Source organism: Cupressus sempervirens, chromosome 8 (genome assembly GCF_028749045.1).
Source record: "Cupressus sempervirens isolate cs-2001-9-10 chromosome 8, ASM2874904v1, whole genome shotgun sequence".
NCBI classification, from domain to species: Eukaryota; Viridiplantae; Streptophyta; class Pinopsida; order Cupressales; family Cupressaceae; genus Cupressus; species Cupressus sempervirens.
The window spans coordinates 317,759,654-317,783,437 of record NC_143125.1 but is presented as its reverse complement, the minus strand read 5'-3'; the positions used below and the strand labels follow the sequence as shown (position 1 = coordinate 317,783,437).

Below are 23,784 nucleotides of genomic sequence, written 5' to 3'. Positions count from 1 at the left end.
ACATGCAACAAACATGCAAGTACATGCAACCCTCAAAAAGTAGAGATCCAAAAAATTTAAAGGGTGACCCAAAAGAGAGCTCGAAAAATCCAGAAAGAATATGTTGTCGGTTTTCGGATTGGTTGGCTCAAAAATCGAGGCACCCAGAAAAATCTGATGACAACCCAATTGAGATCTCAAAAATCCCACCAAGAATCTATACATTTTTTTGGTCTAGAACAAAAAATTAGGGTTTTGAACAAAAATGGCCCTGCTGCAAAAAAATCACAAAAAAGAGCAGAAATTTGCAGAAAAAAACAGATGGATCTGGATAGAAATGGGTTGCAGAATCGAACCAGTAGTCAGCGGATTCAGATCTCTCAGAACGGAAACCCTAGTCGAATTATAGAGAGTTGGAAGCAAATATGCATGTAAATAATTTAAAAAATTAAAAGGCAGATAATTTCAACCAAGAAATTATAATTATTTTCGAAATTTTTTAGAGTATTGGCTTTGATACCATATTAAAAAGTAATTGGAATATATTTGCTTGTTATTAAGAGTGATCAAGAGATCAATTTATACAAGAGATTGAACGATGTTTCCTTAAGAAACAATCGTAAAGGTAGAAACATTCTATTCTAGGAACATATAACTAAATATTAGAAACATTCTAATATTTAGAGAAGATCACAATAGATAACCATTAGATATTAATCAGAGATAATAGAAACTATCTATTATCGTAATAGATCTAAGCTTGCTTACCTTGATTCCATCTCGCTTTCCAAACACTGCCAATCTACCAGTAACTTGCTTCCTGCACATTGGCTTGCAACCAGTCTACACTAAATCAATTCTAATTAATCCAATCTTTCATATTAACATGCGCGAACACACTTGCAACATCTAAACATATCCCTAAATATGAATCTAAGTTGACATAGCTTGCCTTGTCATATACAAACCTTGTTAACCAAATCTGCCACTGCGATAAACATAATCATTATCTGACATAAACTGAAACACATATATGTTGACATCAATGATAAACTTATCATGAATGCAACACATAACATTCAATCCAAGTACCAACCACTTGACAATCTCCCCATAATCCTGACACCAACATCTAATAGCTATGATACTAGTAATCAAAATATTGTATATTCATCAAAGCATCTCAATATGCAAATAACGTGTAAAACCCATCAAAGTATATCTCAGGTCAAAATAACTATGGAACATAATGCAAACATGGGAGGCACTACATGGATTCCATGCGAAATACTGAATCTCCAACTCTCTGTTGAATTAGGATGCTCATACGCTAAACAATGTATATGGACTGTGTGATCAAATGCGACAACCCCAAGGTTCCTTATTGTGGACTTGACTTAGTTACAAAGGGATTTGCATTGTTCAATAAATGAATACCAATTACTTCAAACACTCTCAACCAAACAAACTACAAAGAGGTAAGGGTTTAGAAAGCTATTCCAACTCCTCGAATGTAAGAAATTGTAATGTCTTTACAACTCTACCAGAGTTAGTTTAGCCATTGACATCAACCGAGCTAGTGTGATTTCCTAAGGTAGATGTAAGATGTTCAAACTATTACCATTCCAATAACACCATCCATTTATGCATGTCAATATGCAAGCAATAATTGAAGTAAGGCTCATAAATATGTCATTTGACTACACAAGGAAAGTTACCAATCAGCAAGCAACTAGCGGTTTTGGTGTAAACAAGTTCATTAAACTTGTATCCAGAATATCTTCCATTCAACTAAACACTATTTCTAATCAACATGAAATAAAATCTACTCTAAGTGAGAAAATGTAGAAACTATGCAATTTTCCAAAGCAACACAAGTAATGCACCATGAAGATCAACAATGAATTAATATTATCAATCTCTTTGATAGCATAATGGTTTCAATTTCTCCAATTCTCTCACTTAGCTAATCAAATCTAATTCTAATCTCATGAATAAAAAATGAGAAGGCATTGGCCTTTTATAGTTGTTCACTTACAATGTAGGATCAAGATTGATTTGAAATCATTGGCCATAAATAATCTACAAATGCCCTAATCTACCTAACAACTACAATCATTAAATCTTGACCAATCACAATTAAGCACCACCTTGTGGGCCAATAAGAAAATTGCATTGCTTTGTAGGGCCAATAAGAAAATAAGTTAGATAGAAGCTAATAGAAGAAAGCACCAACCAATGGGCCAATGATAAAAAGCCACATGGGCTTACAAAAAATCTTCTTCTAGAAGATGATTTTCTTGGACTTTTCCCCCTTTGGCAAACTAATAAATCTGGATATGATTTTGTTGAGCTCTCCCATTAGGATACTTGGCATGAAATGATTGGTTGAAGAAATGGGTACCACCTCATTATGCTTATCATATAGGCTTGACAAATACCTCTTGATGATGAGAAAATATCTCAACATTATCAAGCCTTCATTGTGATTGTTCATATTCTCAAATTGCTTCAAGAATTTCTTGTAATTTTGGAAATTTTCCCACTGCACTTGTTTGGTCTTGAAATCTTTATTTTCTTGACCATTGTCTGCTTGAAGTGACGAGGTCTTTCATGCACTTGGACCATTCTTGGCTCAGTTGAGCTTGGATTTTGACGATCTTCAACATCACCTTGGTGTACATGCTTGATCCTCGAACTTGCTGCCTGAAGTTTTCACATCATACTTTTGCTTAATCCTTGCCAAAGTCCTTGAACATGTTCTTGAACAACTCCATCTTGTATTTTACCTCGACCCTTTCACCTTGCCAAACAACATTGTTTCATTAAACTCTTGACTTTCTCATTTTCATATCAAGTCCAAACTAATGTTAGAAAATCAAAGTCCTTGACAAAACATTCCTCCTAGATAGATATTATGATAATCATTCCTCCTTGCCACAGTCCTTGAACAACTCCGTTTTGTATTTCACCTTGACCCTTTCACCTCTCAAAACAACATTGTTTCATTAAACTCTTGAATTTCTCATTTTCATATCAAGTCTAAACTAATGTTAGAAAATCAAAGTCCTTGACAAAACATTCCTCCTAGATAGATATTATGATCATTCCATGATTTCAAAATGCAAAACTTCCATCACTGAGATCTGGTTTCACCTAAACAAATGAAGATTTTAAAGCTAAACAATTTAGTTATAACCTTACTCTTCATTCAAAATGCTTGTCAAAAATGCAAACATAAACCTTCTACCATCCCTAAGAAACCAGATTTTACCTTGCTGTGTATGATAAATTCTGAGCTTTGATGCCTAAATGTGGAAGTGTTTCGAATCCTAGAAGGCCTGATTTATTTCCAGATTTATGAATTTTCAAAATATCTTTGGCTTTTCCATTCAAATGCCAAGGCTTTTTTTTAAATGATAAAACTGGGCTCGTTTTAATGATTCGTTTTGACATCCAATGTCCTCCAGGTCCGAAATTGATCTGTTGTTAAATGACTTCACAAACTTGGTTTATACCACATGAATCTTATTGTTGTTAAGAAAATGAACCAGAAATACGATTGCAAGAACTAAATTGCAAAAATAAAACAATCAGAACAAACTCAAAATGTATCTTGGGAAAATCCCTCCTCACTGAGGGAAACAATCTAGCCCACTGCAAACAGATCCTTTATTAGATTTTTCAAAAACAATTACAGAGCCTCTGTCTTTCTTCAACGCTCTCAGAAATTCAATGATCACACATTGATCTTAATGAATTTATGAAACAATAATGTATTACAGATTGTACATGAAAAGTTTTATTAGATCATCACAGCTGCTAATACACAAGACAGAGAGTAAAGACAATTTACAAATATTCTTTCTATCTCACACCAAATGGATAGAACAGCTCGAACAGAATCACCTATATCTTGTCTTCACACACACTAGTGAATAGAACCTTAATCACATGACATTATAACAGATATTAATATTTTTTTCCGAGTCTTCGATGATACCATATCTTTTTACACTGAACTGAAAAATATCCATATGAAAATGCAAGTAGTATAAGTGCCAATACAAAATGCTCAAAGACCTCTTGTCTTCATTCATTCTTGCTGCTGTTTTAGAATTCACCAACACACACAACTCAAAATGAGTCAACGCTTCTTGAAGAGTGTCGATGTTTAAATATAAGAAAAAAACCATCGCCACTAAGAGAGTTATGATGACATGAAGGAGAAAACTGCTGACATGGAGAGAGCCAGGTATGCAAGAATGCCATGTCATCAGCTGACCAGTGCCAAGTCATATATGGCCAATCATTAAAAGAAAAAGTCATTATACTGCAAAGATAGCATACAAGAACCCAGAAGAGACTCACCTGATGAAAGAAGCACGAAAGAAACATCATATAGAAACAACAAAGAACCACCAACAAAACACAGCAAGGAACACTGACCAAGAGAGAGCCAAAGAGATAATAAGGTATGAACAAAACTTCTGAAAGTTGTATGAGCAGAAATATAATGACTCTAGATCTCTATTGCTGCTACTATGTTCAACACTCCCTCCTAGCAAGAGAGAGATTTTCAGAGAGCCATCTCATGACAGGTGCACATAGCTGCAACCAAAGAAAATGTCAACGCCAAAATCTCATCATATATTTTCACAATAAAGATTGTTGTCTCAGCATAACAGTATTTACCATAGCTACTCCAATAGGGTGAACCATAAAAGCACAAGATTGAAGTCATGGAGTCACAGACATGACTTCCACTCTGCCTACTCGTAGAGGGTGGATCCACGATACCTACTCGCAGAAGGTGGAGCAGGGGCTTTCACCTCAGACTTCTTCTAGAAAAGAATGCATTTCCACCATGCCTACTTGCAACGGGTGGATCAAGGGTTTTCACCTCGAACTTCTCTCATAGAAGAACTCATTAACAAGAGATTGCACCTCAAACTTCTCTGGCAGAGAAGAACTTATAAAGAAATGATTGCACCTCAAACTTTTCTCACAGAGAAGAACTCATTAATCCTGTGCACAAAACCACTGAAGCTGAGATTCTCTCTCAGCAAGAGCACCATTCTCCACTATTGGAAGTGGCTCAGTGAGAATGTCCCCAGCCTGCTCTTCTATAGAAATGTACTTAAGCTCAACAACTTTCCTTTGAACCTTATCCCTCAAATAATTGTATTTAATGTCCACATGTTTTGTCCTGTCATAAAAGAATGGATAACTGAAAGCTTCACACAGCTTTGGTTATCACACATAATCACAATAGGCTCCAAAGGCTGCCCAAATAGATCTGCAAATAATTTATGAAGCCACGCAACTTCTTTTGCAGCCATACATGCTGCAACATACTTTGCTTCAACTGTAGTCTAGGCCGTACAAGATTGTTTCTGCTGCATCAAGAAACCATAGCTAAACCTCGGCCGAAACAACATCTCAAAGCACTCTTGCTATCAAGCACACAACTTGCACAATCTGAATCACAGACCCCTGTAAGTTCAGCTTTGCACATGAAGAATATTTCAATCTATGTCCACTGTACCTCATAAATATCTCAATATGTGTTTGGCTGCCACAAGATGAATTTGCTTGGGTTCACACATAAACTGACTCAATATATTAACTGTAGAACATATGTCAGACTTTGTATTTACCAAATACATCAAAGAACCAATTAGCTGTTTATACATGGTAGGATCAATTAAATCTGAAGTGGCTGCATCGTCATTTACTTATTCAAATTTGCTTCCATAGGAGTCACCATACACTTACATTCTAACATGCCAATTTTTTTCAAAATATCAATTGCATATTTACCTTGACTTAATATTATTTCATTTGATCTTTGCCATACCTCAAGCCCAAGAAAATAGTGTAGCAAACCAAGATCTTTTATTTCAAATTTTGAAGTTTACTCCTTACATTTGACAATCAGACCATCATTACCAATGAGAAACAAATCATCAGCATAAAGCACGGGAATCAATGCTTTGTCATCATTTACCTTGAAGTATAAATTTGGATCCGCATCATTCTTATTAAAACCCAAACTTAGAAGGTAATGATCAATTCTCTCATGCCAAGCACAGGGAGCTTGCTTAAATCAATGCAATGCCTTTTTCAGTTTGCAGTTGCACACATAAGACTCTCTATAATGGATAACAAGACTCTCTAGCTGTTCAATGTATACTTCCTCTTTAATTACCCCATTTGAGAAGCCTGTTTTCATGTCCATTTGATGAAGTTGCCAGCCCTTCACTTCTGCAATAGCTATGATAGGTCCCATGGAAGTATTGCAAGCTACTGGTGCAAATGTTTCTTCGTAGTCTACGCCTTTTTTTTGTGAGAGACCTCTGGCTACAAATCTGACTTTATATTTTTCTATACTACCATCAACAACATATTTAAATTACTGATTTACCTTTTGCTCTGGAACCATATCTGATACATCATTTTTAATGATTGACCGATTCTCTTCCATCATGGCATCTTTACATCATGCTGATTTGAAGCTTCTTCAACAATATAAGGTTCAGATGCAATAATGTGGCTTAATGCTACATAACCAACATACTTATGAAGCCTTTTACTCTCTCTAAAAGTGCCATGCGGGGCTGCATTTTGTTCAGTTTCTTCCATAATATTTCTGGCCCACAAAGATTTTTTCTTGGTGGCCAAAGTATTACTAGGACCTGCTGAAGTATCACAGGAGCATCTAGTTTAGTTGAATCATCTATAGCTGCATTCTTCCTCTGAATCTCTGAAGATGGATCTGGATCAGCCATCAGTGAATCTTGAGAACGCTCAAAATCTTTCCCATCTTTGTTAATGTTAGACTCTTTTGATATCTTGCAAGCTACATCTTCATCAAAAGATCCCTGTTTATTTTAATTATTTTCAACCTCAAATATAAATCTTGCAAGCTCACGGAGAATCATGGTATCCAACAAAGATACCTTTCTATTTTGAAGGTTCTAATTTTGATTTTTTCTCTTTCGGAATATATGAATATAAACTGGACATTCAAAATTTGTGAAGTAACTAATTTTTCATTTGATACTTGTAAAAACTTCTTTAGGAGTGATGTTGCCAAGAATTTGGTGAGGACTACGATTCTGAATGTGAACTCTTGTCCTGCATGCCTCAACCCTTAGAATAGTTTGAAGGCTTTGGTCAAAGATCATTGCCTTTGCTGCCTCAATAATTGTCTCGTTCTTTCTTCCAGCTACACCATTTTGTTGAGGATTATAGGGAACACAAAACTTCCTCTTAATCCTAGCTTCAACACAATAATCATGGAATATATGAGAGAAGTATTCTCCTTTATTATCAGACATTAAGATCTTAATCATTTTGTTAGATAAGTGTTCAACAAGTGCTTTGAATTGTTTAAAAAGAGACAACACCTCATTAGATTCCTTAAGAAAATAGATCCAACACTTATGAGAAAAATCATCTATGAATGTAACATAATACTAATGTAACATGCTAAAAATGTGAAGTCTATATAACCGATTATCTTAAAGGAAAAGGCAACTATCTTAACCAAATGAAAAATGATACAGTTAAATCAGTTATTCTGCTCTTTCACATGAAGGGGAAATACGAGATAACTGTAATTTAAATTTCCAAATAATTAGGAACTAATAACCATTTAACTACTAGATTCACATGACATTCAGTTAATAGCTATCATTTCACTTGCATTTCCTAATCTAATTTCTTGACTTTAGGAAATATTCAAATATATGAAAGCAACATATTTATCAAATGAAATGGAAAAAACATGAAAAGGTTATCAAAGAATAAGTGATTGATGACACTGAGTTGTGCAAGCCTTGACATCTAGAAGAGAAGAGAAGCATTGCCATGGGCTTAAGGTCCCAACCGCGAACTCTTAGTATCCCCGCAAAATCTCCATTGAGAAAGACCCTCCCTACCCTGGGAGTTGATTTGGGACACCCTTATCTAGCCACTGAGCATCCTGGTGTTAGTGTCAACTAGTCATCTGTCAAGGTTGTGTATGCTTTCCAATCAGCCTATCTCACAACAACTAGCAATCTGACCTCTGGTGATCATAGTGGCAAACATGCCATTAACTACCTTGGCCAAGGATTTCAAATGGGCAACTTAGATACCTGATCACCCACCGCTTGACTTGACAACAAGAATTTAATACGAGGATTCCATGAGCTATCTTAGTTACTGAATTTGAATGTTATTACTGATTTTAATTTCCTTTCATTGTAGGATTATCCCCATTCTCTTCCTCCATCTTGACTAAACAGGTCCTTAGGGAGGTTCAATATATGATATTTGGTTCAAAGGAGTACTTATACATTTGCCTTCTTCATGCTAGTTCTGGCCTATGGCATCATAAGTAAGTTAAGCCTTTATTCTGATAATTAATTTAACATATAGAGCAACTCCCCATCTCAGAGATATATTAGTAATATCTCTGTATGGGTCGGTTCTCATGACAAAAACATATGTACTTTCAAATTCAAGTACTATCACATGTAAAACCTTTCAACGATCAAACAATTTCTTTCGTGTAACAAGGTATAATGGGAAAAGAATAAAGCCACACATCCCAATTCTGGGCTTCCAATGAAAACAAAGATAGAGGCCTTCTCAAAGAGGCAAGGCGGCAAGTTTAGAATGCATGATGTAACATGATAAGCAGCATATGAATGTAAATGCATGACCTCATTCTGCAGATTTGATTTGGAAAATATGGTTGCTACTAGCGTCGGGTAGATGCACCTGCTTTTGCTAACAAAGCTTTCAATTTCGATTAGAGAATGATAAAATGGATTTCCTCACATGCTCAGCAATGATCAAGGCAGTTACTGATTATAATCACCACTGTACTTGATATGAACAGAGATGGATATAGCATGAACAAGAAAGGAAATTACGTGGAAGCAAAACTTGAATGCAAAGACCGTCTGAGAGGGGTGAGAGCAACATAAATAAAAACATCCTTTAAGAGGCAAGCAAGATGATCAGTAGACACCTGCATGCATGCTCAATTACGCAAGAATGATTGAGTTGGCAAGAATGTCTGCACGGGTCTTCCAATTCATATATGAATAAAAGGAAAAGCATATAGCTTGATGCCTTAGAAGGAGTCATGGAAAAAGGTGGCCGCTCCAAACAATTAAATAAATAATAAGTAAATCATAGCCAAGGATCAAAATAAAAGAATAAGGGTGGTAACAATGTTATCGTTCATTCCTTAGTGTATTAATGTCGCCCCTTTTATATTCATGCTTGCTTGGGTAGCCTTAATATATATATATATATATATATATATATATATATATATATATATATATATATATATATGTATGTATGTATGTATATGTATGTATGTATGTATACGCCAAATATTGAGATTCACATACATATATATGTGTGTGTGTGTGTACGTATGTACACATTTTATACCCACACAAGTATGAGTATAGATACAATATTATTATACTAAGACGTGATCGCATAACAAGTACACTAAGACTCATGCATATAATGAAGGTAATATTTCTTATTTGAGTTTTAATGATATTTTTAATTTAATTGGTTAGCTCATGGTCATCCTTGTACTTTTTTGCTTGTCTAGTCGTTTTGCCCTTGGTCCAAGTGGTTAGATTCATACCTGATGGCTTGATAGTGGATTTAGGTGTCCCTTTCCTAACTCCCATTTTGGCACACTTCCCCCCTTCATTGTGCTCTTGCAAAATGGAAATGATTCCAGGTAGCAACATATTTCCACAAATCGAAATAAGAAGAATATATCACATAATCATTTTCAATTTCTAAGATATTCATTTTTGAATTCCCATAATAATGGCTAACATACATGTCACATGAAGCAATAACGAAACCGAATTCCCATTTCACAACAATCAAATTATCTTAACAACTTTATCAATAGATCAATTTCACATGAACAATCATTTTCAACAAATTTACTGAACAACTAACTTCACATGAATTTTTCCAACCGCTAGAAGATTATTTTCAAATGTAACAAAATTCAGGATGTAATAAGTAAGAACCACTAAGAGAAGCAATTGAAATGGGACCAATTAAATCTGAATGAATTGCTTAGAACACTTCCTAGATCTTATAGATATAAGGTATATGTTGTTGAGAAGACACATAGACAAGTATACATTGTTTGAACTCTATGGAGCAGTCTTTGCTTTTGAGATGTGGGAATTGGAATCTAATGATATCAAGAAGGAAGCTGCATTCAAAACTAGTAAGAAAGTAGAAGATGAACCTGATATAAGCAATGGTCTAAATGATGTAGAAGCAAACTTTGTGAGAAGATTGGGGAAAAGCACCAGAAAGTACAAAGGTAAGTTATCCTTTAAGAATTGGTCATCATGCATCTAGATGTAATTTTAGATATGATGCTGTTCAAGATCAAAGAATCCCCGAGGGAGATGTCTGACCTTGCAACAAGAGTAAGAAAAAAATGAAAATACACAAACAAACTTAGAACAAAGCACACAATATGGAAATATCAGTGGAATTATCATTAAGTTGGCCTGACAAGAGTAGCTTCATTCCATCATTTTACAACTTAGACAATACATCATCAACTGAAGCTCCAAGATTTGTTCCCTACAAGCAGTCCCTGGATGGTACTGTCTTATTGCTAATGGCCATGTATTACTTTTGCCAGACAACTCGTGCTACAACCTTGCACTTCTGAGCTCTACGTTGCACTACTAGCCTCCTGAAACGAGAACCCATACTGTACTTATACAAGATCACCAACCACTAGTCAACTTATTTGATCAATAATCTCCAAGACAAAGGAAACATATTACAACATATAGGTCAGGATTCAAATCCTTAGAGTAACCTCCATAAGAATACATTGTGCCTTGCGAACATACATGAGGGTCAATGAAATGTGTTATAACATAAAACTAGAATCCATATCCTACTTATATACAAGATTACCAACCACAAGTCAACTTATTTGATCAGTAATCTCCAAGACAAAGGAAACGTATTACAACATATAAGTCAGGACCCAAATCCTTAGAGTAACCCCCGTAAGCATACATTGTGCCTTGCAAACATACAAGAGGGTCAATGAAATGTGTTACAACATAGAACAATGCTCCAAGGTGCATCTCAAGTCATAAATTTCCATCACAAGCCGAATTTCGCCAACCTAGTTGTTCAAACTCCCTCTCAGAAGGGGCAGTATTCTCACTGCTTTTCTTAACAAAATAGAGCTGAATCCAATGAAAACCAACAAAGAAGTCTTAAAGATCACACTGCTACACAAGCTTACTGATCCTTTGCAAAGGATTTGGCACTATCCATAGGCCACTCAAGGTCCCTCTGAATCTTCAAGCACTTGCATCAATCTCTTGACCTCCTTGATCAAAGATGACCTGCAATACTTGCCTTAGAGGAACCATGTTCAACATACACCTCTAAAACTTCTGACATGGTAAATTTCAGGATTGACCTTCTAGATCACTCTACACCGAGTTTGTGGAGTTACCAAATGGCAAATCCAAATTGACTTTGCAATGCTTTTCTTTGCAATTGAAGAGATTTACCATGGAATTTTGCTCCTGGCCTTGCAATACTGCAACCCTCTTAGCTGACGTAAAGGCTTTTACACAGTGTTCTCTTTTTATTGCTGCTTCCTAAGAGATTGCAACAAAGCTCCCTCTGAGTGTCACCCCTAGAAATAAATCTGTATTGATTCATTACACATGTTAGTTATTCATATAATATGAGGATTCAAATACCTCTATATGTCCAATAAGTACCTTACAGGCGAATATTAACTTTTAAGTTATTTGGGGTTTATTTTTGGACTTCAATGAAATTTATTCTTTATTGGTTTATTTTGCCATCCTATCCAATGACTGATTAAGATTTCTATATAATCTTATGCAGTCACAGGTTCCATCGTTCCCATAGCTTTTGAATGGCTGCTTAGGTATACCCTCTGCAACTCTTAGAAGAAATTGGTCACAAGAGAGTCTGAATCTTCATTCTTCAGCCTACGTGACTACCTCATAGGTTGCATTAGGTTCTACCTCCCTTGAATGCAATCTCTCATCATCCTTAAGCACCTTTGATCTCAAATTGACCACTAAATAAGCTCAGTGCACCCTTGCTGCTCAATAAAGAAGAATAACCTTTAGAAGCAATCACCTGTGTCTTCTTATGATAGAAAGTAAACCTGCAACCATGATGGCTAAGAATACACTTCTGAAAAACGAACTTTGAAATCAGATAATTTAGTCTCTGTAACTAATATCAGTCACTTAAAATCTAAAACATCATTAACATGTCTGCTGCAGCAACCCACAAAGATTCCATCTTCTCATCACCATCCCGCGGTAAGATTGATCCTTCACAAAGATACACAGAATGGATCTTTTATCAACTCAGTCCCATGGTCTCCCGTCCTGAAAGCATTTTAGAGAGCAGTAATAATTTATAGAATCAAACGACCCAGAAGAGAAATATACAGACCAATCACAACTCCCAATATTATTGCATGAATTTTATATCATCATTATTCAATGTATAAACATAAAATTATCTTTATTTCCTGTTGCTCAATTTAGCAATTCCTTTTTTTCAGAATTTTTTCTTCACATATGCCCAGTATAGGAACAGAAAATGCACGTGATAAATAATTGTTTATAGGATCAATCTATTCAAAGAGAAGTATGAAAGATAAAAGCATACATAATTCACTATTTTAATATGAGAAAAAACAAATATACATAAAAGATTCATGGACAGTATTCAAAAAGTATGAAACACTTATCTCTTGATTGTATAGTTTTCCTCCCAATCCACCAATTGCTTTCCTGATCTTTGCACCTAAAGATTCAGATTTCCAGATACACATGTAGCACTCAATCAGCAACAGATGTAAATGCCACCATGCAGATCTGTAGTAATTCAAGCCTTTCAAATACTACCAGCTTATTAAACCTGTCTATACCCATGAGCAAACTGCTATGACTAGCAATCAGAGAATTTACAAGCTAAATGAATAATTCAGGAACCAGTCCAATCAAGTCCAACTAACGGACCTAAGGATGAACCATTACAATTCTAAGTAAAGTGGTGTCAATGTAATACTTTTCAAGCTGTCATAAAAATGTAATTAATTAATCGTGGATAACTCAAGTATGGCCTGCATGTATCTTCCATAACCATCTCTGCTTTCCATCAGTACAGATTGGTACCCAGAAAAGAGATATCAACTTTTATCCTACAAATAAAGTGCCCTGAACTGCAATCGTGGCTAACTGTAGCCCCTCATTAATAACACTGTCTCTATACAAGAATCTCAAGTCTCTTAAGCCACAGACATTACAAATGTGATTTAAAAAGTAAGCATCATCCTCTACCTCAGCTACCAGCTACAGTCACATTGACCAAACAATGGAATCTATCATAATCAGTCAATGATCCAGCTTAACCAGACACATTTCTTATGCAAACAAGAGTTATAAATACTAATAAAATGGATGCTAGCTGATCGGACAATTTCTCTCATCTGTTGCTCCAAGATTAGTCCCACCTCTTACCAGCCCAAGGGATGAAATTAAACAACTTTACACCAATTTGCAAGCCGCAGAAAGCACTTAAAAATATATCAACTTATGATGTAAGTATTGAACCGCTGCTACTTTAGTTCACACACTTTCACAATGATTTGACAATAAATTTATATAGGAAGCTTTGTCATTTTTCAGAATGTGTATCTCATAACCGTACAGTGTTAATGATAGGTGGCTTGCATTCAATTGCTAGATAATTCCTCTTCTTGGTTCATTCTCTTTAGGGAAAATATCTTTGATTCTATGGTGCAGACTTCTTCATTGACTCTTTCTGATCCAATCTCAAACATCCCCACGGTTCAATCAAACTGATAATATCTTTCAATCCTGATGTTGATGTCTTTCTGAAGAATAAACATCTTCAAGAAGCTGAAACACAACTGCAATTCTCCTTCGAATGCTTAAATAAATCTGGTTCTGGATCTTTCTATGGGACCCGCTATGATAACATGTTAAATTTTGAACTGGAAATAAATCAACAGATAATATACAAAAAATGCAAGGCAAGAACACTCAACACTAAAGGCTTTATCCTGGGAGAATCCTCTGCCTGAGGGTGAAAAACCAAGCCCGCAAAAATAGAGACATCATTAACTTCTTCAAAATCAGTACACGATCTCACACTAGAGATATATAGCTGCTGTAAGACAATTATAAAGTCTGATAAAATCCTCTGCTTAATCTTACACACTAGCTCTTATTGAGCTTAAGAATGAACCACAAAATATCAGGGTACACTCTATAATACTTTGCAAAATGACTATATTCAGCACACAATACTGGTAGCATCACTGAGCAGTGAGAACATGCAAAATGCAGCTGATGATCATTGATTGATCATAATAAGAATAATAAATAATAAATATGTCTCCACTATCTTCAGACAAAACTGGAAGCAAACAACACTGCACACAAGTCTGTCACAAAAGAACTTGCTAAATCATGATCACTTTTTATCTGTCCTGAGACTCCAATCACTACATGTTCAGCATGATACACTGAATGTCGAATATCCAACAAGAGTTTTTCCTTAGGAGATATGCTAAAGGTTGGAATCCCTAGCATCATCAAGAGCTGCCATTACACACATGAGAAAAGCCAACAGACAACAGTTACAACTCATTTATCACATTGCATAACTTAGGACGGTGATCGCATCCACTTGGAGATAAATGCATAGCATTGAACAGTCATTACATTTTTCTCAGCTTTGAACATAACAAATTCTTGGTCGGTGCTCGTATCCGACAACTGAAGACACATCGTATAGCAGTGGATAGTTTTCATGAAGCATCAAATACAAATCCTTTAATAGTTTTCATGAAGCATCAAATACAAATCATTTAAAAGAGCTAACACCCAAGTGCCCAGAAATGTATGACTAACAGTGAGAATGAAATCCACATGACAAGGAGTGTGTCACAGCCAGACATGCTACATGCTACACGAAAAAAACAGTCATCTGAATACAGCAATGTTGACTGATCATGAGATGGAGCCTGAAGAAAATGTCGGAACACAACACTGCAAGGCTGGAAATGCAACACGACAAGAATACTGCTAGAGTTGAGCAAGACAGACAAATATAGAACAGAGAAGAAGCATCTAACGAACTCAACAAGGAATGGGGAAGTACTGAAGACTGGATAGGGTATATATGATCTCTATTGAGGCTACAAAATTTCAACACTCCCTCTTAGTAAGAGAGAGATCACCAGTATGTCAATAATAGAGGTCTGAAGTTCTATCCCACCTACCAACAACAACAGTATGAGCCTTAGTTGCCGATTCATGAAATGAATCCGAATCGGGCATGTGAACCGGATCTGTGGATTTGGGATTTTTTTTCCCAATTATGATTTGTGGAGGCTTCGTGTGTTTATATATATATAAAATTCTAAAACTAAAGCATTTCATAGTATGAATCTATGATTCTAGCATGGATCTATGAATCTAGTGTAAAGTTTCTGCAAATTTATGTGATCAGACTTTGATAGTAACTTATATATTGTTTGCTGTTCTTGATCTTCCTTCTATCCGACTTGAAAAGAGATGTCAGTATCAATTGTTATTCTGAAATGTATTTGTCTCAACAAGTATTCGAGTATAGGCAGAATTGCTTAAAGGAGCAGACTTATTCTTCTTGTGTGTCCTTTAACTACAACCACACCTTGTATAAATATCTTAACCAAAGGGCATGTCCCTTGAAGGGACATGACCCTATCTTGGTCGGTCCAATCACTGCATTCTCATAATCAGCGCCCAAGGAGATATTGTTTTAGCAAGTGTAACTAAAATTAGTTAAGGTAAATGCTAACACACAATCATCTAAGAAATCACCAATCATGCCTAGTCAAGGAGCAATGTATTTATAAGCCATCATAAGGTATTATATGAAAGATAAGGTCTGTGCAATTTGCACAATCAGATCTGTATGATGATCAAAGTTATAGTTTTAACACTCCCTCCTAACTTGATAATTATACTAAGAGATAACATATCTAACATCATCAATTTCAATGAATAAGCATAGAATGATACTCTATATCTATTTGAATCTTCTTAGCTTGTGGTATCATTGAACACATGATACTATGTCATATTACTATACCCGTGATATGACTTATCACTGATACTAGTGATAACAATATTGCATGGAATGCAACAGACAGGATAAAATCCGAAGAATGATTAAATTCTTCATTTATCTAGGTTGTGACTCATAGGTACTGACAATCCTATATCACAACATGATCCTGAGTTAAGATCTACTAGAACACAAGATAAAGTCTGAAGAATAAATTCTTCTTTTATCCAAGTTGTGACTCATAGAAATGTCTGTCACAAATGATCTTGAACTCATCTAAATCTGACAGTAGTTCTTTACTGTTCAGCACATTATCTAAGAGATTGTCATCTCTCATAATGTCTTTTATACAAGTGTTCATTATCTTAGAGATCATCACCTCAAAAACAATAAATACAAATGGTAGAGCCCATAACACTCAATAGCTTGACAATAAAATTATTTTATTAATAATTTAAAGAATACAATTTTTTTCATAATTCAACCATACCAAGTCTTTTCCTGAAGTGATCTATCTTCACTCGAGAGAGAGGTTTGGTAAGAAAATTTGCTGTCTGATCTGTAGTACAAATGTATTCTAATTTTACAATATTCTTGTCTACCATATCTCTAACATAATGGTAAGGAATTTCAATATGCTTGGACTTGTCATGAGAAACTGGATTTAGAGAAAGTTTGATGGAACTTTGATTATCACAATGAATAATCATAGGATTTATGGCTATACCAAATAGTTCCACAAGTAACTTTCTAAGCCAAATTGCTTCCTTAGAGGCCAAAGTTGTAGCAATGTGTTGGGCTTTTGTGGAACTTTGTGCTACTGAAGACTGTTTTTTGCATATCCATGATATCATCATTAAGCCTAAACTGAAATAGCATCCTGAAGTGCTTTTCCTGTCAGTAACACTTCTAGCCCAATCTTAGTCTATGTATCCATGTAGATCCAATTCAACTTTCTCATAGTTGAGCCCAAGGTTAAGAGTGCCTTGTAAGTATCTCATGATATGTTTGACTGCAACTAGGTGAATTTCCTTTGGCTTGCACATAAACTAACTTAAGGCATTAACAACATAGAAAATATTAGGTCTTGTATTTACCAAATACATAAGGGATCCAATCATCTGTCTGTAAAGAGTGGAATCTATGGAAGGTGATTCTGCTGTTACTTTCTTAAATTTATGTAGATTAGTCTCCATGGGAGAAGACATAGGCCTGCAGTTCCACATTCCAAATCTCTTCAAGATATCTAATGTATACTTTCCTTGATTGAGTATGATGCTGTTAGAATTCTGTCATACTTCAAGTCCTAGGATGTAATGAAGGAGTCCTAAATCTTTCATCTCAAATTCTCTGATTAGATCTTTCTTGCATTGATCTATGAGATGATAATCACCTATTATTAGTAAATCATCAACATACAGTATCAAAATTACCATATCATCTTTATCCCTTTTATAATATAGATTTGGATCAGCTTCATTCTTAGAGAATCCTAAGGCGGTGAGATACTTATCAATTTTTTTATACCATGCCCTTGGAGCCTGTTTAAACCCATAGAGAGCTTTCTTGAGTCTGCAAACAAAAACTTTAGGGCTATGAGTTTCAAATCCTTTGGGTTGCTCCAAATATACCTCTTCTGTAATCTTTCCATTCAGAAATGTTGTTTTTACATCCATCTGATGTACTTTCCATCCCTTTGATGCTGCAATAGCTAAGATTGCTTTTACAGAGGTGTATCTAGCAATAGGAGGAAAGGTTTCTTCATAATCAATCCCCTCTTTCTGAGAAAATCCCCTGGCTATGAATCCGACTTTATATTTTTCAATGCTACCATCAGCAACATGTTTGATTTTAAATATCCACTTGGAAGAAACAACAAATTTTCCTTTAGGTCTTGGAACAATTTCCCAAACATCATTCTTCATAATGGAGTGATATTCTTCTGTCATGGCATCCTTCCAAGTTGTATGTTTAATAGCATTTGAAACATTGGTTAGTTCTGATTTAGTTAAATCACTCATGTTTGTTGCATAACAAAAAAATCTTTTGGGTCTTTTGCTTTCTTTGGAGGTTCTAGATGGTGTAGCAAAGTCTTGTGCTTCCTCTACTATCTTAATGGCCCAAAGTGGTCTTTTTTTAGAATTTTGAGTTTCTTCAAGATTGAGATTTTGAATTTCATCTTCAATTTCTTCAATGTTCTCCCTCTAAGACTCAGATTCAATATTTTCTTTAGAACTAGGTAAGGGAGAGGGATCTCTAGAAGTTAGGGCTCTTTTGAATGCTAAATCTTCTTCAAAAATTACATCCCTACTAAGTTCAATATTTTTCTGATCAAGTATGAAAATCCTATATGCTTTAGATGTTTCACTATACCCTACAAAAATGCCTTTCCTCCCAGAGGGTTCTAACTTAGTTCTCTTTTCTTTTGGAACATGAATATATATTGGGCACCCAAAAATCCTAAGACGACTTATATTAGGTTTAACCTTAGTAAAGACTTCTTCAAGAGTTTTATCTCTAAGGTAGGAGTGAGGACTTCTGTTTTGAATATAGACAACAGTACAAGAGGCTTTTGCCCAAAGATAATATTCTAGATTTTGATCAAATATCATAGCTCTTGCAGCTTCTATAATTGTCCTATTCTTCCTTTCTAATAACCCATTTTGTTGTGGGTTATAAGGAATAATATACTCCCTCTTAATTCCTCTTTCTTTACAAAATTCTTTAAACAAATCTGAGGTATATTCCCCTCCATTATCAGTCCTGAGAGTTTTAGTTTTATGTCCTGATAAGTTTTCAGTTAAGGTTTTAAATTCTTTAAATCTCTTAAGGATTTCTTCTGATTCTTTACCTTTTAAGAAATAAATCCAAGTTTTCCTAGAGAAGTCATCTATAAAAAGTATATAGTACCAGAATTCTCCAAGAGGGAATAAACATAGGTCCACATAAATCTGAGTTGATTAATTCCAAAACATTGTTAGTTTTTCTAGTGCTATCATGAAATGGACTTTTGGTGTTCTTACCCAGAGCGCATCCTTTGCATATGCTTGAATGATCTTTATTTAACTTAGGTAAATCTGTAACCATCTTCTCCATAGTCAATAAGATTTTGAAATTTAGATGTCCGAACCTTCTGTGCCATATTTCGTTTTATATCAACAGCTTCATGAATTAAGGCTTGAATGGGTCAACTAGGTTCTGAATTTAATTTATACAAGTACCCCTTTCTTTGATCAATCAATTTTGCTTTCTTAAATGAGGAGTTCTTAGCCCAAGTCATTACTTTACCGTCCATGAATGCAACATTATGTCCACCATCTTCAAGTGCTGTAACTGAGATTAGATTCTTTTTTATTCTTGGTACATAGAGTACTCCTTTGAGATGTAGAGAACTACCTGACTTAAGTTTTAAGGCGCAATTTCCAATTCCTTTGACGAAATGTGTTGAATTATCACCGATGGTGATTTTGCCATTAACTTTTTTCTGATATAGAGCCTAGTGCTTCTTTCTATCTTGTAATATGTCGAGATGATCCACTATCAATCACCCATGCCTTACTTGAGACTTCATTTGATAGAGCCGAATACAATACATGATTCTCAGATCATAGTTATCTTCTTTCCTAGTAATGTTTGTACAATTTACTTGTTGCTTAGAATTCTTAGGGCAATTAGATCTATAGTGTCCAAATTTTTCACATTTTTCGCATTTTATTTTGGATAGATCTTTCTTAGGTTTGTCATTCTTTTGATTACCCTTTTTCTTCTTGAAGTGCTTCTTCTTACCTTATAGGAATTTGTGTTGAGAACATGAAGTTCTTCATCTTCAGTTTTCAACTTTCCCCCTTTCTTAAGTTTTCTAGATTCTTCTTAAAGACAATCTCCCTTAAGTCTATTGAAGTCAGGAAGATTGTTTCTAGCACTTACTCCTTGTGCAAACGTTTCCCATGAATCTGGTAACCCATCACTGTTAGTTCCTTGTCATCAATTATGGTTCCTATATTTGCAAGTTCATCTCTTAGATTGGCAACCCTTAGGAAGTAAGAATTCATTGATTCTCCATTCTTTATTTGCATATGATTTAGTTGCCTTTTAAGTGCAAGGACTTGAGTTGCATTGTTGACCTCATATGCATTTAATAATGCATCCATCATATGAAATGCTGTTTGATGTTTCGTTAGCATGGGTACTATTTCATTTTTCACTCCATCTTATATAATCTGCATGGCTTTCTTCTTTCCTTTACTCCATATAGTTTTATTACGCTCAATAGTAGGTTTTCTGGATGCTGAATCAACAAATTGTTTTACATCATTTTCTTCAAGAGCAATCATGATTTTGAATTTCCAAGCATCAAAGTGTTCTTTCCCATCAAACCTGTTCTCGAGTCTGATTGTATATGTCATTGAAGATAGAAGAATGATGCTAGATATTTATCAAGTCTGATTATTTAATTTGCAAAGCCTAGGTTCACAACCTGGCTCTGATACCATGTAAAGTTTTTGCAAATTTATGTGATCAGACTTTGACAGTAACTTTTATATTGTTTTTTGTTCTCGATCCTCCTTCTATCTGACTTGAAAAGAGATATCAATATCAATTGTTATTCTAAAATGTATTTGTCTTAGCAAGTATTTGAGTATAGACAGAATTGCTTAAAGGAGCAGACTTATTCTTCTTGTGTGTCCTTTAACAACAACCACACCTTGTATAAATATCTTAACCAAAGGGCATGTCCCTTGAAGGGACATGACCCTATCTAGGTTGGCCCAATCATTGCATTCTCATAATCAGTGCCCAAGGAGATATTGTTTTAACAAACAAGTATAACTAAAATTAGTTAAGGTAAATGCTAACACACAATCATCTAAGAAATTGCCGATCATGCCTAGTCAAGGAGCAATATATTTATAAGCCATCATAAGGCATTATATGAAAGATAAGGTCTGTGTGATCTGCATAATCAGATCTGTATGATGATCGAAATTATAGTTTTAACATCTAGTATACTTGATAATTGATCTATTTTCACGATTATAAAAAAATTTGACACATTCACATTGAATTACTGAATTACAAAATGAAATTATGAAAATTCAAAGTATAGATCATTAAACTTAAAGTTTGTAATATGATTCACTCATAAAAGAGTCAAGAGTCAAGACTAAAGTTTTTGATTTCAATCATCAAATGCATTTTCAAGAAAATCCACATCAGAGGGGTACTGATGAGCTACAAGTGCCATATCTACATCACAAAAGGAACCCAAACCAGCTCCACTAGTAGTAGAGGGTATTGTGAACTCATAATCCTCCTCATCATCCACATCAGCCAAAGTGGATCTAGCAGGATCCCAGATGGTGATATCTAAATCAGGAGTCTCGGGTGCTACATCCCAAAGCTTTTCGGGCCCCTTGTACTTAGGATCATTCTGTGACAACAAGCGCAAATTGTTGTGAATGAACACAAGGTCTTCTACTTTTTTTGCAGCCAATTGGTTGCGTTTGACTGAGTGAGTAAAGGAGCAAGTACTCCAATTCTGCTCAGTTGCTAAAGAGCTGACAACCTAGAGAGAAATTAAAAGAATATTAATGCAATAATCAAGATAAATTTAAGGAATTGAGAGTGTTAACTTTAAGCTTAAGAAGTTAATTTTAAGTGTTAAATTTTATGAACTTACTTGGGATAGGATCTTTATGGCAAGGGGTTGGAGGTATGTGGAGTCTTGCCCATGAAGGTACCACCATTTAATGACATCCATCTTGGTTTGATCCGCTATAGCAAGAGGGTGGAAATCATTTCCTGAGATGAAGGCGGCAAATTTATTCCTCACAATCACCTCAATTTCTAGATCTTGGAAGATTTTAGCTAGTGCCCTCTTATACCCATTTGCAACATCTACGTCTCTAAATGGTGCCAGTCTACCTAGAAGGCAAAGTACATTTGCATTATAGTACCTAGAGATAATGTAATGCAATTGAACATTATCAAATATCAATAGCACAAACGTTGGATAACATAAGCACAAACAATTGATAAGCACTAAAGTACATCGGGGATAGAGCATATGCGAGGAGGTGCAAAGGTGTGGTCATCTTGTTCCATCAATGATGCACAATTGCTTCCACTTTTTTGTAAAAGGTGTCCTAAGGATCATTCTCCCTCCTCTGTATGACCTAGGATATGAGATATGAATAGTAATAATAATTAGTGATTATGCTAATTTAAACTTTATAATCTAGATATCTCTCAAATAAACAATTGTAAAAGAATCTAGAACTTACCATTTTAACCTTTTCAACATAATGTCCATGAAATCATAAATATCCCCAAGGCATGGCGCATCACTGTTTGCAAAGCAAAGCATTGCCACGATTGGATCGGTGAATTCCTAAGTTGCCGATTCAGGTTCGGGGTTTGGGTTCGTGGGTTCGGGAAAATTCTTTTTTCCCCATTTGGGTTCGTGGGTGGGTTCGTGAGTGTGTGTGTGTATATATATATGCAAAAAAAAAAAAAAAAAAGCTCGCATAGTTGTAAAACTAACTTACTAATTCATTTCATAGTAAGAATATATTAATGTTACTTGATTATTGATCAATGCCAAATGTCAAAAATAACATTAAATACTCACTCATTAATCTATGTTAATGTTGTAATTAAAATCATACATTGAATTACTAAATGCAAAATGGAATTTCAAAACATAGAGTACTTCATCAGATTGATAGATAATAAATTATAATTTAATAAAGTTTGAAACATGGTGATAAATCATAAACGAGTCAATGACAAATGTTTAAACATAGTTAATCAAAGATGCAAATGCCCTTTAAGGGTCAAATGGGTCATCAAAATATGAGGGATCAATGGCTTCATCTTCATCTATATCATTTTCCTCGTCATTGGAACCCAAACTGGTACCACTAGCCCCAGATTCAAACACATCCTCCTCGTCCTCCTCAACATCTAGCAAGGCAATTCTAGATATATCCTGGACAACCATATCCAAGTCAGAAGTCTCGGGTAGTATATCCTACAACTTCTCTGGTCCCTTATATCCTGGATCCTTGCATGATAGGAGGCGCCAGTTGTGAATAAATACCAAGTCCTCTGCTTTCTTCGAACCCAACTGGTTACGCTTCATTGAGTGGATAAAGGAGTATGTACTCCAATTCCGCTTAGCAACAAAAGAGCTCGTAACCTAGAGAGACAACCAACACAATTTAAAAAAATTAGAAATTGTAATTTTACAATACAATAGGAATTTAAGAGTGCTAATTCGACAAGCTAAGTGGCCATAAGAAATGGAAAATAAACTTAAATACATACGTGTGACAAGATCTTAATGGCAAGAGGTTGGAGGTACATGTAACTTTGCCCATGTAAGTACCACCATCCAATGACATCCATTCTACTTTGGTCATTGATTGCATCAACATTTGCATTTTTGCTTGAGACAAAATCTACAAACTCTCTCCTAACATTCGATGCCACATTAGGATCACTAAAGAGCCTGCTAAATGCCCTCTTATACATAGTAGAAACTTCAGGATCTCTGTATGGTGCCACTCTACTAGG

The 23,784-nt window shown here is 35.1% G+C and overlaps 1 protein-coding gene across 1 annotated transcript in view; it reads left to right on the top strand.

Moving 5' to 3' along the window:
- Window positions 1-23,784, top strand: part of LOC149542657 (SNARE-associated protein-like protein) — a 62,411-nt gene that overhangs the window by 15,512 nt on the left and 23,115 nt on the right. The window lies entirely within an intron of this gene.